Genomic DNA, 18,520 nt, shown 5'->3' on the forward strand with positions numbered 1-18,520 from the left:
GATAAAAAGAATATTGCAAACCAACATCTCTAGTATAGTATGTTTTTAATGAAAATGATAATTGAGGAAATAGTTTTTCTTTGAGAAATATCTTTCCCTAGACAGCAGCAGGAGACAGTCAATACCAGCAACGTCTAGATTTTGTTTGGGATTGGGTTTAATCTGCAACAGAGATAAATATAATATTTTTACCAAAAAAAAAATGTGAGAGGGAAAAACAGTAAAGATGAAAATCCGCAAAGCTTTGATCTTTCAAAATGTTTCCTTGTGCACTGTATTACCTGTTGAAACAGCATAACCTTATATTTTCAATTGGAAAAAGGACAGTGTGAGCCTGTGCATGTTTGTGGTCATGTTTTGAGGGAATCTGGTGTTTGAGGTTCAGTCAATATATTTGCATTTCTGCAGATGGCACTGGCTGCTCCTTTGCCAATCCTGTTGTAGAAGGGGGTCTTCAGCAGCAAAGACCTCTGCTCTCAGAGCACCTCGCATCCGTCTTCTCATTGCACCACCAACTGCAACAATTCTGCGAGCCAAATTGGAAAACAAGCCTGTCCCTAACAGCTGGGGCAAGGAAGGGAGCAGACATGTTGCTCTTGGCTGAAATGCTCAGAACCTAGGCTTTGCCTTGGTTGGTGCAAAACTTTTCTGTGTCAAGATTTGCTTGGCTAAAACTTCGGATATAATTATAAACAAAACCAAAATGAGTTCACTTACAGTAACAGGGGAATTGCAGAAGGCAATATTTCCCAGTCTTCAGGCTAGGAAAATGTGTGGCATTTTTTTCCCTCTGAAATCTCTAGGGACAACAAGAAGATCAAAAGAAAACAGCCAGTTTTTGTGTTAAAACAAGTGGGAAAATGTTCCTTAGTAGGCAGTCTCTAAACCTTCTTGATATTTCTCAAGGCAGGTAGTGATGCACACAACAGACCAATTAATTCTCCTTGCGAAAGCCCAGTGTGTGCTTCAAGAATTATGATACCATCTTTCTTCTGATTTTCTAACTAGCATTGGGATAGTAATTTATTTAATTCATCTTCTATTTATGGTGGGGAAATGTCAGTAAAATGATCAGATGCAAAATACAAGACATATGTATCTATTTGGAAATTCCACTAGAAGTTTTTATTATTCAAGGAATAATATGAAGGGGAATTAAATTCAGCCTCTGCAATCAAAAGATGTCTAATCTTATTTGTATATGTAAACCCAATAGGCAGGTGCAGAAGGATTCACAGTGCAGGCAGAAAAAAAACCATAGGTTTTAATGACTGATCTCCTTGTAAACAAACTGGCAAAATAAAGCTACTGTAATGACCTCGGGATTTCCACCTATATACATTTTATAAATATTTGGTGATACCTAAAATGTATTTTGAACATGTGTTTATTATAATATACTATACTAAAATGAAAAACAGAATAAACGCCAATTACTTCCTAAACATTTTGCCTGATAAATCTGGAACACGTTAAAAATATTTTAGGAATAATTGAAACATTTCACACATACAGCATTGATGCAGCATTCTTTTTTATATCTAAACCATCTGTGTGCTACCCCGTGCTTGTCAGATGGGCACTGTGAAAAGAGCCTGCTGATTTGCTGGGAATTGCTCTGGCTGAGGAAGCATTTGACCAGTATAACCACACAGGTCACAATTTATTAGCCAAGGCAGCGCGTCACAGCACATAGGCAGGTATCCAACATTAAACTCGCCTCAGAAAGCTGCAACCCCTACTGTTTTCCCCTGGAACCTAATCCAGAAAACATGACTTGAGGGAGGGTCCAGCAGAGGAGTTGCATGATCTTCTGCTGCTTCATGGAAATGCTTTTGGAAGCTATTTTCTGGGGTAATCCATCATGAAACAATCATGGAATAAATGTGTCTTATATAAAGGTCCTGATCCTTTAACTATTCCTCCCTTGGCTCCTCTATCCACCCCACTGGCATCTGCAAAAGTGGTCCTACTTCTGCCCTATATAGACAGAATATTCACATTCCCTTCCCCCACCTCTGTACTTTCAATGATAACTTTATTCTACAGAACCAGAAAATTATATTATGAGTTCATGGCCAGTCACCTGTGATAAGCACCGTAGTCCTTTTCATGCTTTCCGTGATGCAGTGCCCAGTCCCGTAAACACAGTTTATACGCATTTGCTTCTAAGTATGAACATGGTTTTGACTGCATTTGGTTGAACCCAGGTTATGAAGTGAGCCAGATCACCTTCACACATCAGAGTACTGTCATCTTTATTGCTTCCCAGTCTGTATCATCTGAAAAATGAAATCTGAAAATTTTCGTTTGTTTATATGGTGTTTATGATTTAAATATAGATTGTGTTGGGTGGAAAGGAGAAATGAGTGTTTTCCCTTCCAGAAAGTCTCCAACCACTGATAACTGTCCATAAAATATTTACGTTGAAATCTGGTAGTTGTTTTTAAAAATATAATTTTTTGAAATTTAATAGTCAGATGATTGATTCATCAGCCTAATCTTGAAGTGTTTTTTTCTTTCTTTTTTTTTTTTTCCTACTAGTGTTAACAGGTTGATTTGACAAGCTCCAATTTCCCTGAAGCCGTATTAATTGGTACAGATTTTACTTTTGCCTTCAGTGTCAGCTGTTTCCTATACACCATCCTAAGATAAAAGCCAGGCTAATCAGCTTACTATTGTTACTATCTGTCTCATCTTTTTGAGTGCTAGCACAGCATTTGCTACCTGCCTAGAGAAAGAACAAATTCCTTAGCTACTGCCTTAAGAAGTCTTGGGGACATTTTATCCAGCCTTGCTGACTCAGATCTGTGTTGCCTTGCATTCACCCAATTTACTGTAAGACCAGAAAACATTTCATCAGCATCATATGATACTCATACTTCCTCCAGCTTTGATCCACCAGAACAGAAATACTTATTGAATGCATCTGTCTCATAACGTCTCATTACTAGCAGTTTAACCATCAACATTTAGTAATGGACTCACAGAAGTTCCTTTCGTTCCTCATGTATATTTATACAAGACATTTCTCATCTTACATGGGTTTTACCCTGGTTTTTCCCTGTGCAAAGTGTGTGGGGAGAAACAGCTTGTTGGTATGGCCTGAGGTCCCAAACGAGCTCAGTATGGTCAGGGAAGACTCTGAGGAGGCAGAACCAGGTTTGAACCAGGTTTGGGCAAAAACACTCAAACACCTTGTAGCTCCTTCCATGGGAATCTGTTAGAGGAGATTTTGGACAGAACTGTCTTATGATGTCAGGAGCCAATGCCAACTGAAAGGCTCTTATAGCAAACTTTAAAAAATAAAAATACTTCTTTTACCTCCATGTAAGCTGGCCAAATACTTTCATGCCTGACCACGCTACCTGACCCATGGCACAAGGCTGTCCATGCTTTCCAGAGGCCAGTGTTTATTGTGGGGAAGTCCCAGAATTATCAGAACTTTCTCCTAGCAGCCTGAAAGGGCGAGTGTGTGCGTGCTTATTGTCGGTAGTTGACTGTTGAGAAATGCACAAGAATGCCATTGTCTTAGAAACGAAGAGCAGAAGAGACCATTACTTCTTCTCATCTGATCTTTTGTGCTTGGAGATGATGAGCTCTCACCCAAGCAGGCCCTCTCAGCTCCAGCCAGGAGAGGTAATCCTCTCACTGCTGGCTCTTGCTGAGCTCTTGGTCCTCACCAGGCTGTGTTGAACTCCCTGGGAGCATTTAGGAAAGCCAGGGATTTGTTGGCTCTTTTTAGGAGACGGAGCTCCAGTCACAGCTGGAGCAGAGGCAGGAGGGCCAGGAAGGGCTCTGAGACAAACAGTGATGGAGGGGTGTCTGGGTAAATATAACAGCATTTGCCCCAGACTGGAGATTTCCCAGACAAACGTGCTGCAACAGTGGACACTCCCTGACCCAGTGAAGAACCATGTTCCCGGGTCAGGATCTACGTACAGGGTTGAGCTGAAAGAGATAAAATGAACCCAATCCACCCATCTGGTGCTCACTGCAGGACCTCTGCCAGCATGGAGCTCCACTGGGATACAGGGCTTACATGTTATATTTTCTGCAGATATTCTTACAATTAAAAACAGGACTACAAAGGAATCTGGGAGGGAGCTCTTGGCAGCATGTTGAAAGCCCTTGAATAATTTTTTAAAAGAAGATTAATGTAACTGTTGCTGGTACCTCTAGGGAAAAGAACAGCTCCGTTTTGCAGCAGGCTGTAATTTGTAAATTGAATCTAATATTGCCACATAAATAATACTGCAGAGATTAAATCTGGGAAAAGGTGTGAAATGAGAGAGCTTCAGCATCTAAGAAGCAAATGCAGCAAATACTTTTACACTCACTGTGGAGCTGAATGTATTAACAAACATTTCTATTGTTCAAGTCAGCTCTCGTCTGCTAAATGAGAATAACATGCACTTTATATCACAGGGAAAGTGCCAAATATTGCAATTTTTTTCTATTTCCTCAGAGCTAGGCTCTTTGGTCTCCATGTTGCAGTCTTGTTTTATTGTTCCAAGAAGACTTTTTTGTCCTCAATATATTCTCTATAAGCTGTGAAAACTCCAACTTAATATGAAAGATTTATATTTTTCCTGGCTGGGAGTGAGGTTGTGAAGCTACTAGAATGCATGATGTACATGAAAATATTACTGTCTCTTAAAAAAAATTAGTTAAATGTAAAAAAGTTCCACTTTTGACCTTTCATCTCTTGACACTGTGTGCTGTCCGGCAGCTTTTGCACAGGCCTGATCAGAGAGTGTGTGGGTTTATTGGTCTTTAGGACATGCTCTTATAATACATTACTCACTAAAAGTAGCTATGTCTACTAGAACTTATAACTAGTAGAGCAAAAATAGTACCCCCTGTGTTGCTAAAGTGGTTAAAACAGTCATTTTCTGAGCTATTAGCTCAAATTTTGTCAAGGAAACTTTTCATAGGCAACAATGTCTTAGTGTTAGCCTGTGGTCTATAGGTTTCTCTTTCCCCTTGCTGTGTATCCGTCACCTATGTTCTCATACCTCAAAGCAAATTTCACCCGTGGCATAACAGGGTAGCACCCGGGCCTTCCTTTACGCCATGGTAAATTCCAATACCCTGCTCCAGTCCAACATGTTGAACACCCCTTGTTTAGAGAAAGGGCATCTGTATAGGCTGTGCAGTGACCAGAGGTTGTTTTACAGCCTAGAGATATATATTATCTTGACTACCATAGTATCCTACCACTGGGATTTGAGTGTGTAGAGGGAGATGAGCTGAATATTATAATGGTCATGCTGTTGAGCCAAACGGACCATCTGCATTCAATAACATCACAAAAAGTCCAAATTTTTACCTTGTTTGGGGCAGTTGCAATGTTACAGTTGTGCTCTTTACTCCTGTCAGGATATTTGTCAATGCACAGCACCTTAGCTTTTCTAATTAGAAATGCTTGTGTGGTGTCAGCCCAAAAACCTCAAATCTAATAAATAATTACATGTAGGTCTCTACTGACACTTCAGGAGTTTCCTGAAACCTGTGAGAAGTCTGAAAATTTCCAACCTGGAACAGAGTATTTCTATAGTTCCAGTAGATGACTATACTTTTTTTTAGGGCTGAAAGACAAACCCTTTCCAAGCCACCCAAACAGCTGCCAGTCAATTCCCAAGGAGCCTCCAGTGTTTATTGCAGTATGCATATTATGAAGGAAGATGAAAAAGAAGAGAGAGATTTTGTAAACACACATATCATTAACACCTCAGAGGATGTCCAATCTTCTGTCCAATCTGCTGCAACATAAATTTCATGACGAAAGAACCTAGAAAGTGTTAAAACAGTTACTTGTATATAACACTTCAAACAGTGACACTGAAAACAATCAAACCACCACCAGCCCTTTGAATCTGATGCACTCTAGAAGCTGCTTTCTTGCAATTTTTTTGCTACTTCTTGAGAACATCTTGGATTTTGCCATTTTTTTCTGAAGATGAAACAAACCCCACATGGCACTTGGGCAACGAGCCATTTCATTCTGGATTTTTGAAATGCTTGAAGTCCCATAGCTTACAAACATGAGAACAGCTGTAGTGGGTGAAATGAAGGGCCTATCTAGGCCAGTATCCTACCCCTGATAGTGTGAAAAGAGCAGAGGGGAAGAGCTAATAAGCAAAGCAAACATATGTGATACTTTTTGTCTGCCAGCCGCCCACTACCTGCACCACAAATATTTCTCAAGGCAGATGTACAGATGTAATTTTTATGAATTTGGTATCCCTTGATGGATTTTCCTCCAAAACACAAACTATTTGCTTTTTGTTTGTTTGCTTGTTTTTGTGAAGTCCAACCGTTTTGATCAATCCAGAAGGTAGGAAGGAGAATGAAACATGGCACAGGATGGGAAGGGAATCCAGGCCACACAGCTGTGAATTGTTTTGGAAGAATTTTTCAGCTTCTTGTTAAATATCAGCTGACATTTTCAGAGTCTCTAAAAGCAATATGCAGGCTACAGTTACTTCAGACTCACTCCTTTGATAACTTTTTGTATGTCCTCCATTCCCCCATTATTTACTGTATTTGGTTAGTACTGTACATTTCCCCCAAACTAATAAACAAAGGTTAACCAAACAGCTGTTTTTCTGAGTTTTGGAGTGGGGAAAAACAACCTAGTGGAAAGGCCTTGTCTTGTTAGTCCACTCTTGGTATGCTCTGGGTATCCAAAAAATGAATACCAGCCCCTGATGCTCACTGCATGCCTTCCATGGGAGAGTTTCAGGACATCCGATGAAGTCCATCCATCCTTTCTGTCTGTACCCTCCAGGACGAAAGTTTGGAAGATGGTGTGCCTCCAAGTAGAGATTTTCACTGTGATAGGTAAAGCAAACCTGCTCTGCACCATACCTCCTGTTTTTTGGAGCTAATGGGGAAGGGAGCATGGACTTAGCTCTGTGTTGTACATCCTTTTTCCAAGGTTAGAAGCGAGGGGCAGTAGAAGACAATAGTTCTGCTCCAGCATAGGGGTGTCTGTTGTGAGTGGTCCTTAGTTAATCCTCCTGTCATAATTACCCCTGGGCATCTAGATGGGTTCTATCTGTCTTCTAGCCTTGCTGATCAAATCATACCATGTCTCCGAGAGACCAATATTCATAAAAGACCCCCTTCTCACTTGCTTAATGCAGAATCACTCCTCCTCTCCCTCCCCCCTGAAAAGAAAAAGGAGGGGAAAAAAAAGAGACAAGAAAGACATAAAAATTCAAAGTTCATCTAAACCTATCAACATGTGCATAACGCATGTCTGTGCCTATTAATCACTGCTGGGGAAACACAAAGCCACAATGGCATTATGGAAAAGACAACAGATCATTCCAAAGCCATATGGCCACCACCATTGATCCTGACATCCAGGAATCAGTGAATGATCTTGACTGGTAAGAATGTAGAGTGAGAGCCAATATTATAACTTCACTGCTCCTACAGACTGTGGGGAAATACGTTTGGAGAGTAATGCAAAACTGCAACAAAGGGCACATGGATGTGCTATCAATATTTGCTATCAAAGGATCTCATCATGTGGTATGATGTGCTTTAAGAGTGATTACAGTAACTTAGAAAAAAAATTGTATTACCGCATTTGTTCCTTAATAAATCTGGTTTTTAACTGAATCCTGAATGAGTTGGAACAGTAAGTTACATGGACAATCCTCCAAATCCTTGTACTAGTACATGATCCCATTTATTCGGGTAGGAATATTTACATATATATACTAGCAATTGTTAAGAAAAAAAAATAATTGTCACCGTTTCAAGAGTGTTTACAGTAAAAGCACTGAATATCACAACTGGGTGCAAGACTCAACATCTACATTTGGGGCCCTTCATTGGCTCAGAAACAAGATTGGGAATTTCCAGCTAGCATAGCAGGCTCTAAATGTCTTCAACCATTTTTATAAGCTGTGTCAGAAAGTAGGTGGTCTGTGACATGGTCTTTAAATGCAGTGGGCCAGATACTCAGCTGGTATTAATTGTCACTCCTTTGTCTTTGAGAGCATCAGGCCAATTTAACCCAGCATAGGATCTGGCTCAGCATGGTCCTTTCCACACTGTCTGTTTAATCTGTTTAAATCCAAGTTAATCTGGAGTAGCTTTCAGTATCACTTAAAAGTACCTCAAGGAACAAACTTTCCTTTCCAAGGATGAAATAACGTACAGAGATTTTTATTTTTATTTTTTATAAATTAGGCTTTCAAAAGCTGATCTCCCACGCTGCGGAAGCATCCTGCAGTCTTCAGTTCTTGGCTGGCACAGAAAAAGAGTCTAAATTTGAGTCTCTTACTTCACCATCCCAGACCTCAGGAAAATTTGGATTTGGCCTCTGCGTAATCTTCAGTTAAAAAAGTCATATAAATAGATAGGAGTTTGCCCTATTACAAACTGCTGTTAACCTCTTTGGGCCAGATATGCAGTGAAAATGGAATGCCAAGGTAAGAAACCTTCCCCTTTTTTGACATTTGTGTGTGCAGCTCTGGGCTGCAGAGAAATGTCACTCTCCTTTCAGGTTTCACCATGTGCATGCAATATTCTCATCAGGTTGGCACCTACATCTTTCTCCTGTGCAAAACTTGTAGATTTTGTTCATTTCTCCAGCCGATTCAAGCTAGTGGATGTGAGACATGAATTCAAATGCCCACCACACCCAGGAGCACACTCCAGAGCTTGAAGTATTATGGAAAGGGATGCTTTGACTGCACCACCGCTGCATATATTAAAACATTCAACAGAGTTTCAGTCTGGGAAAATGAGAACTCTCCTGCTCCTGCCTGAAGGTTATCACAGGCCAGAGACTATTTTCAGAAGGTAGCTGCAGCCACCCTGTTTGGGGGAAAAACATAGCGAAGCTGAACATGACTCTTCTAATGACTTTTGTGCTCAGGACTAGAGACGTGTCTCTGACATCTTTCATATACTAGAGTAAATGCCCTTATTTTCTTGTATTAGAGCCATTTTGGTTTGCATAAACTACTGAAGTAGCCAATGGAGTGTTGTCTAAAGGCAAACCTTTCCCTCCCACACTTGGCTGCCACGAGGGGAGGTATGCCCGAGCACCGACGTGATGAATTGCACCCAAACATCCTGCTCCTGTGTCCTGGCAAAGGAGCACAGCAGTGAAGCTGGAGCAGGGCAGGAAAATAGCTCCAGGTGCAGATTTCTAGGGAATGCTTGTTCGGGCCCTCCTTGGGCTGTGTTAACCCTGGCAAGGCACATGCAGCTATGGCCATGATGCTCCCTGCTTTGGAAATACATCAGTCTGCCCTCATGCTGCCGATGCAGCCTACATATGGTGAAATACCAAAGCTGGCTAATACTGTAATACTGTTGTTGCCAGGTGCTTGAGCAGGGAGCACTCTGCATCACACAGTTAAACTGGGTTGTTTCTGTATCCCAGAGGCAGGAACTATGCATGTGCATCCCTTTGGCTGGCTATCAGGCAAGAATGCATGAAAATTAAACAAATTACTGGCTATTACAAGAAACATATTTCACTAATTGGCTTGTAGGGGCAACATTTTATTGGGCAACAGCTATCAATAGGCAAAGTGTGTCACTTGTTTAATATTAGAACTTTATTCTAGCCTAAGGGAAAGGAAAGACTAAAGGATCAAGGAGACAAATGAAAAACAAACATGGAAAGCTGCAAAGTTAAAAACACTGAGGGGAGGAAGCCACAAGGGAACAGGATTAGATTTCAGAGTCTCCAAAAGTGAGCACCAGGATCTTTCTTGTAAATTAATTCCACACTTAATTTTTTGAATTCTTTCTTACTTTTTCAGACTCCAGCCAAAACTAAGTCAGATGAAATGTTATAGGAGACTGGCATCCTGGGATGTAGTGGTAAACTAGTTTACTTTCACAGTTTCCTTTCATATGTAGATTAAGCACTGCATTTTCTTTTGTCATTGCTTGCAAAGATCTGAGTTTCCTTCCTAAGGCATCATCTTTTATTAATCAGCTTATCCACAACAGAGTCCAAAGAGACTGGAAATGGGTTCAGACAGATGTTGATAAATGTCTTAAGTTTCTTATAAACTAAATCAAGGCCAGCCATGTTTTATTAATAAGCTAACCTTCAAACATACTTTGCCCTCTGTATACTGTATCACACTTTATATGCCATCCTGTTTACACTGCTTGTCCCAATTTTATTCAAGGCTGTTAACATCCTTTACTTAAGAAGGCAAACCCCAATGTATATGTATAATGCTGTCATAAAGGGTAAATATTATCATCTGCAAAAGTACATGCTACATACCAGGTATGGTAAGAATTTGGAAAGACTTATTCCTTCATTGATACATCTCCTTTCCTGCAATGTTGCTGGCCAAACATCCTTAACCAGCATGCAGCTTAGCTGATACTATCACCTTGCCATGGAAAACAGACTTTTGTTAAGTCCTTGAAGATTTTCCCCCTGTCCAGCAGCATTGCTGTGGAGCGGACACTGGATCACACTATCCCACTTCTAAAAGCCTGTCCTTAGCCAGGAAAGATGAGAAAACCACAGACTGTTCCAGCCCAGAAGAAAGACAACATTCAGTCTCCTAGGGTCCCAAGTCCTTCAGCTGTGGCAAAGCATGAAGCCGACACCTGAACATGCATTTTGGTTTTATAGACCATTAACATCCTTCATATAAATTATAACCACTTAGAATGACATTTCTATGAAAGAACTGCATGAATCCACAAATGACTGTGTAAGCCCTGTGTGACCAGGATGATCTGTGAAACTGAAGGACCTGTATAGTATTGCCAGTGAAAAGTTCAATGAGGGGGACAGATGACAGCCCAAGGTAAATATTTGGTGGGCTGGGGAGTGGTCTCTGGCTTAAAATGTTAGGGAAATGTTGATCCAGATGGCTCCCAGTGACATGAACTGTGAATATGATTGGTGACATTATTACTATCCCAAACCCCTAAATTATTTTAGGAAAGGAAGGAAACAGGAAATCCCCCCAAATGGCTTCTGACAATTCATTTTTTAACCTCCCTCATGAAGTTAGTATTTTAAAAGCATGACAATGTTACTGAAGGAAACATTACTGAAATTACAGGAACATGCCTGGAAAGAGGTGTCATGCAATATGCCTTACAGTATGATTTCTACAGGGGGGTTGTAGTGCTCATCAAGTTCAGCTGTGGAATGCTTTTGCAGAATCAGCCTTCATTAGAAAGCAGATGACACAGAGACTATTTTCAAGAGGCATCTTTTTGTGGTAGTGTTTTATGAAATTTTAGGCTTCTACAAACTCATTTTTCAGATGTGCCAAGCATTTAATCTTTCATTAAAGTATTATATGAGGTGAGAGAGGTCATGATTTTGAAAAACAAAAATCCACTACCCTGGGCAAAATCCTGCCTGTATTGTAGTTGATTAAATTTTTATCATTGAGGTAAAAACTAAAATGCAGGTTTTTTTTTGTTGTTTTTTAAATCAGCGATGAGGTTTGCACTGTCTTCACTAAGGTCAGGAATTAACTTTAAGCAAGGCACAAAGAAAAAGACATTTACAGCCAGAGGCCCCTCTTGTAAATATGGCTCTAGTGTATGCAGCTGAGAACAGGATGTTCACACAGGCACAAAATCCCAAGTAACATGTATCATGAAACACTTCCCATTAGGTCAGAGTTGCAGTGCTGATTCATTAAAATGCAAAGCGTTGCACTCAAACTTCAGCTTTCAGATGTGACGTTCTGAAAAATGCACCTTTGTGCCTGAAATAGCCCAAAGTCCTGTCCTGTCTTTTCTTCCCCTTCCCCTCTTGAGTTTCTTACAAAATCTTCCTATGGGAAAAGTCATAAGAAGATATGCAGAATTCAAGCAGAGGAGCTTGAAAATCAGCAAATAATTTATCTCAGTGGAGGGGGGAACCGTGAAAGATCTGAAAAGACCATTGGATAATTAAAGTGATACATGATTGGAAAATTATTTCTGACTGTGTCAATTAGGCGTCTGTTAAAGGCTTTAACAGAAACTAATAAACTGTGGAGAAAAGAGAAAAAAAATCAGAAAGATGTCCCAATTTGCTAGATCTATTGTTTCACAAATGTGTTTTCCATTGTATCTCAGTATGCTAAAACACTTTAAACCTCTCACTCTTGTCAGGTTCTTGCATAAAGGATCCCCTCTGCTCTCTAGGTGCTTTCTGACAAGTGCATGATTCCTCTTTGCTGACCAGCCTCAAACCTCAGTGAAGCTAATGGGAAATCAGGAAGGTCCTTCACCAGGCAGGTTTGGGCCCAGAGGCACAAATGAAAATATTTTCACCATCTTTATCGTGTCCAAGAGATGAAAGGAGAAATTTCAGTGGCGCTTAACACAAGCCCTGTAGACTCCATATTCTCGGCCTTCTGCAGAACATGCAAATCCTATGTGCCAATTCCTCTTATTTTTATTGTAGCTGATGAAAGTTCCCAGAGTGGAGAATTATGAGATTTGAACTACCACAGTTCCTGTGCAAAAACTCTCTAAAATTCAGTTTTCCCTTCAGAAAGAATGAACTACCAGGTCCATGACTCCTGAGTGCAGGATGTCGCAGTGACCTCCAAGAACTTCCCTGTACATCATCATATGAAGCTATAGCATTGTTTCCTGCCCCGTGGGTCTGCAGTAGCAGATATAGCTAAATTATTCAAGGGTTAAAGGAGAAAAAAATCATAAGATATCCTTTGTAAAAAACAAGTGAGCTGCAGGATCCAATAGCTACCCGAAGGGTGAAAAGAGGGATGTATACTGTCAGTGGATGCACTAAAATTTCAGGTGCCTTACATTATTTTTTTTTCTCTATATTAGTTATATTTATATATTATGTCAGGCAGCCCGAAGCCCACTTGAATTGGGCAAAAAATCTCTTACATTAAAGTCATCAGAAATCTCTTAGTCATCCAAACCCACTGGCCTCATAGCAAAATTAGGTCTATGTGTACCGTAGCAAAATAAACCAGTTCAGGACAAGGGCAGGGGCTTTCAGAATAAGCTATCTTTTTCTCCAGCCATTCCCAAGCACAGCTCAAGTAAAATAAAAAGAACTCATTTCTTTAATTCTTTGGACTACCATAGAATCATAGACTGGTTTGGATTGGAAGGGACCTTGAAGATCACCTGGTTCCAACACTCTGCCCATGGACAGGGACACCTCCCACCATACCAGGTTGCCCAAAGCCCCATCCAGCCTGGCCTTGAACACTTCTGTGGATGATGCACCCACATCTTCTCTGGGCAACCTGCTCCAGTGCCTCACCACTCTCATAGCAAAGAATTTCTTCCCTGGAGAGGATTTTCATTGTGGTTTGTATATCTCATTCCGTAGGATTTGATGGAAAATCCCAACTGTCCTCAACATAGTTATCCTGAAAAACCATTTGTTCTTAATTAGGCACTGTTCTTCTTCGCTGCAAGGTGTGGGGAAAGGGCAAGGACTCTCTCAACCCTGATGGCCACTTGTACCCCAGGAACCTTTCAAAGGTTGTTATAGCTCATGTGGGTGTGAGCACATGAGGGTTTCCCACATGCATGCACTGTGCTCAAAACAGACCCTCACACCATCTTGCGTCACATCAGCATTTCCCGGTACAAAAAAGACAGGAATCTCCTGGAAAGAGTCCAGTGGAGGGCCACAAAGATGATATGGGGCCTGGAGCATCTCCCCTGTGAGGAAAGGCTGAGAGACCTGGGTCTGTTCAGCCTTGAGAAAAGAAGAGTGAGAGGGGATCTTATTAATGTTTACAAATATCTTATGTGTGGGAGACAGAGGGATTTGGCCAACTTCTTTTCAGCAGTTTGTGGGGACAGGACAAGGGGCGATGGTCAAAAAATGGAGCACAGGAAGTTCCGCACCAACATGCAAAAGAACTTCACGGTGATGGTGACGGAGCACTGGAGCAGGCTGCCAAGCGAGGTTGTTGAGTCTCCTTCTCTGGAGATGTTTAAGGCCCGTCTGGACACCTACCTGGGCAACCTGCTCTAGGGAACCTGCTTTGACAGGGGGGTTGGACCCGATGATTTCTTGAGGTCCCTTCCAACCCCTACAATCCTCTGATTCTGTGATTCTGTGATTCTTATGGACATGCCAACAAAGCTATTGAATTTGGTGTGGTGGTGGCACAGGGGCTTCATCACGGCCCTTCCCACTTTGGCCAGAGCAGACATTCCAGCCACAGAGAGCTCCTGTGTGGCACAGGGCTGGGAGGAAGCTCCTGGTTTGCAGATGTAGGGCCAAGTGCACGAGCTACAGCTGCTGACCTGAAAGTGTAACCCTAGTCCCATGCCATAGAGCAAATACAGGGCCCGGTGGGTGGTGGGGCTGAAGGGGCCTGGCATGAGCGCTGGCTGAGAGGCTGTGCATGTGTTTTGAGAAGAATTAAAATGGCCGGCTGTTGGCGGGAAAACGACTCGTTTAATTGCTCGGCAGAGGCCTGGCCCACCTATAGCGCGATTGGAGCAGTGTATAATCACGGAGAGTGTAACTGATGGGAAAAATGTGCTGCTTTTACTGAGTGTAATAGATGCTATAAGGTAAAACCTGCTGTGTAGTTTAACAGCTCCTATTAAAACCCCAGACAAAGCATTTGCTGGGATTGTGGAAATTCTACAAAATAGCCTGTCCCAAAAGTCACCAGAGAGCACAGAGCATTTCTCTTTTTATAAACTGAATCATAAAAATAATAAAAAAATAGAATAAGCAATTTCTAAATATGTGGCTGGATTAATGAAATTAACAGAGCACTGCTAGTTTAAGAGTTTAATGATACTCTAAGGGAAACACAAAATGAAGCTGTTCAAAAACCAGCAACTGAATGAAGCTGACTTGATCCCTTCTGTGCTACAAATTGCTCCAGCCGTGAAGACAACTGCTAAAAATGCCAGGGAGTTCCAACAGCATCTGGTAATCTTTACAACAGATAAACTGGTGGTAAGGCAGCACTCGGACTGTGCTGATTTTTTCCCCTGTTCTTGTGGTAAATAATCTTCAAAGCATACTCAGGCACAGGCAAAACACTGAAAAAGAAAAACAGCCAAGAGCAGACACCATCTCACAAGGGGAAGAGTGAAAGACCCCAAATAGCCTCCTGGAATCTTTGGAGAGTGCTGCAGCAGCTCTACACTCAATTAAGTTGTGTTCAGATTTCTTTACAATTAAAGGAGCAAGGCTTAATTCAAAGCTAATTTCACAGTCTGCTGCTTGTAACTGTGCTAACACTGCCAGGGACTGCTCAAAAGAGTGTTTGGTTGTGACTTCAGCACGACTGAAACACGCACAGAGGAAATCCTTGCTGCATCGACTGTTGTTACAGTGAAGGTTAAAAAAATTGCAGAATATGCTAAAAAACTCAGAAACAAAAGGGTAGTATCCAGCTCTGCAAGTGGGTATATGATTTGGTACTGCAGCAGCCAGTGTCCTCACAGAGGTCGAACCAGCCCATCGAGATGCCCTGCTCTGAGTTTTCCCCCTGAAGACATCATTCCTGGCCCCAAGGAAAGGATGCACCTCCTGCAGGCAGTTCGGGCAGTGCAGGCAGCCCAGGCAATGCAGGCAGCCCAAGCTGCACAGATACTCCCTATCTACACCTTCCAGAGAAGCAAGAGCTCACAACTCCCATGGTTGAAGGGCAACAGAGAAGAAGCTTTTCCAACGAGCAGGAAGACAGCAAAGAGAAGTTGATTTCCACAGCTATAGAAATTGGACAGAATTTAATAGTACAGAAGTTACAGTTGTCTATTGTAGGAATGAAAGAATCAATGTTATCTATATGCAAAAAAAAACCAAAAAAAAAAGATCTGGAGGATGTGGTTAATGAGCAGCTGAACAGAAATTTTTGACCATCAATCTGTTATGGGATGACTGAGCCATGAGTGTCTTGTGGCTGTGAGAAGACCAAATGTGCCTGGAGGGTATAGAACAGTGGTATTTTGAATATCGCATGAATCCCATCAGTGCTGTTGAGCAAGGAAGGCCCTGGCAGTCCTACCAAGGCTACTGATCTGGGCTGCCAATGGCTGCTTTTAAGGCTGTAGTGAGCAGAAGAGTTTCCTTCAGTTACATTTTTGAAAACAAGTGCCTCCATTGCTCTCAGAAATTTTAAGTGATTCAGAGTTGGATAATCTGAGTCAGTGTCTCTGATGTCACATCCATAATGAAACAACTCTCATCACTTAGCAAAGTAAATCTGAAAGAATTTTTGTGAATAATTACTGAGACAGTCAGTCCTTGTGATGAGAAAGCTGGATCCTGTCACTGCAGGAAAGCATGCTCTCATCACAGGATTTAAGTCTTCTAGCTGTTCCATGGTTTTGTGAGTAGCTACTACTCGAATAAGCAAAGGAAAGGACAGGTCACCACATAACGCATCCCTCATCTAGACACAAAATGCAGCAGGAACAGCTAATGGGGGAGGCGCATTGCCTTCAGTTTCTCTTCCCTAGTAAATCTGCAGGGCCTCTGATGGAAAATTTATTTCCCATTCATTAAACACAGGTCTTGAGTGCCTGAAGTTGCATCATGGCTAAAGAAAACAACAGAAAACTAACTGAATTTTATTCTTCTGACCACCATCTACCCAAGGAACAAATGTCTGCTCCAGCAGCCCTAATATCCTATTTTCCACGGTTTCCACAGGAAAAAAAAAAAAAAAAAAAAAAAGCTGATCATATCTGCTATATCACTTATGTTGTAGATACTATTAAATTTAATCAACCAGATCCTAAAAACCTCTTTCAACTCAAAGAAGCCTTACCAAAACCTCTTCCCTCAAAATCCTATTGCTCACAGAAAGTGTTGAGCTTTGGCCTAAACTAGGGCTTACATGAAATTGGTCATGAAATAAGATTCAGCCTTGATATACATTGATACTGCTATAAAAATGTCAATGGATCCACTTCAGGTATTTCCAAGAAGGAGACCAGGCTGAATTCAAGCACTTATATTTTCTCTTAGATGTCTGGAAGCCCTGAGTGACTAAGCAATCATGTTTTTTAGTCCTTTATCTATTTTCATTGTATTTTTATCCACACATGTGCCGAAAACAGTCAACAATACGTAACTTTCCAACCTCTGCTGTATTTGTATATTAGAGTTATATTCTTTGCTTTGTCTAAAGGTCAGATTACATTAGCAGTTCACATTCCTGGTTAAACATGCAGGCAGATGTTTTCTTCAGGGGGCAGATCATGTAGGAGGAGGCATCTTTCGCTCCTCCGGTCTTCAGTCAAACTAGACTTGTCATCCTCAGCTGTGTAAATGTGCATCTTAACTGAATGGCATATGCTTCATTTCGGGCTAACATTTCAATGAACTTAAAACCATTCAAGAGTCTGTTATCTCTTTGCTTAAATCCTGGGATACTGAAATTAATGGCAGGTCTGCTGTTGACTTCAGGAAATGGTACTGGGACTCCTGCCTCCCCCTCAGCCAAAATGTGGTTCAGTCATGAAAAATGGAAATACATTTCACTCTATTTAGCATGGACACATTCTGAAATGCAATTTGGCACTGAGGAAATAAGTCTGGTTCATAAAACAGCTCAGTATGCAGAGAAGAAATGACTTTTGCAAAGCCTCCAGCTACTCTTTAATTAGGCTAATAACCCAAGGCTGTGACAGGTCTTCTGCAGAACTGAAAGTCCTTGTGGACCCAGCCTCCAACTGCACGTGCATGTTTGATTTCTACTAATTTTCTATTCTTTTGTGTGAAATTTGCATCCTCCAGCTTGAATCTTCAAGGTCTAGTTGAACATGCAGGCCTTGTACAAGGAACTGATTAAAAGAAATGTTTCAGAGTTGGGAGATCATGGCATAACTGCAGCTTTCTGAAACATTTGCTTTTAATCATGGCAAAAAGAAGTTTGAAATGATGAAAAAGAATGTAAATAAGTGTTCTCCACAAACAATACTCTCACAATGGTGTACACTCTGAAAGCTGCTTTTTGGAAGACAGGGGGCAGAGGGTTCACCTATGCTGTTCTAGCAGGGTACTCCCTTGTGTCTGGGCTGGTAGAGACTGTCTCTGGTACTGACCCCTCCTGGTCACTGATCTGGTACTGATCCCTCCTCAATGGGTGGATGGGTGTTATAAAAGCCTTCACTCATAAGTAAAAATGCAAACAGGGTGTCCTGGTGGCTTTTTTTGGCCCAGTTGCACATGGTGTGGTTGGCATCTATCACTGCCACAGTGCACTGAGAGGAAGGCTAGGTTTTGAACCAGTGTGTAGAGTCAGAATGGCTCTATGTACGGGGTGGATTTTAGGGTGATATTGCAGGGATACGTGTACTATTGTTCACTAAGTCTGTTGACACATCCCAATAGAAGTCCCTGTTTTCAGTTGCTAACAACTCTGAAAAACTGTGATGTGAATGTTCCCAATGGTCATCTGTGGTTGGTTATCTGATAAACATATGAAAATCTACTAAGGAAAAAAAATACAGTAAGGCCAAATCAAAGATCAGACAAGGAAGAAAATAAACAACTTTGCCTCTCCTGAATAAACTGATGTGATAAACT

This window comes from Anser brachyrhynchus (genome assembly GCF_964034855.1).
Source record: "Anser brachyrhynchus genome assembly, chromosome: 3".
NCBI classification, from domain to species: domain Eukaryota; kingdom Metazoa; phylum Chordata; class Aves; order Anseriformes; family Anatidae; genus Anser; species Anser brachyrhynchus.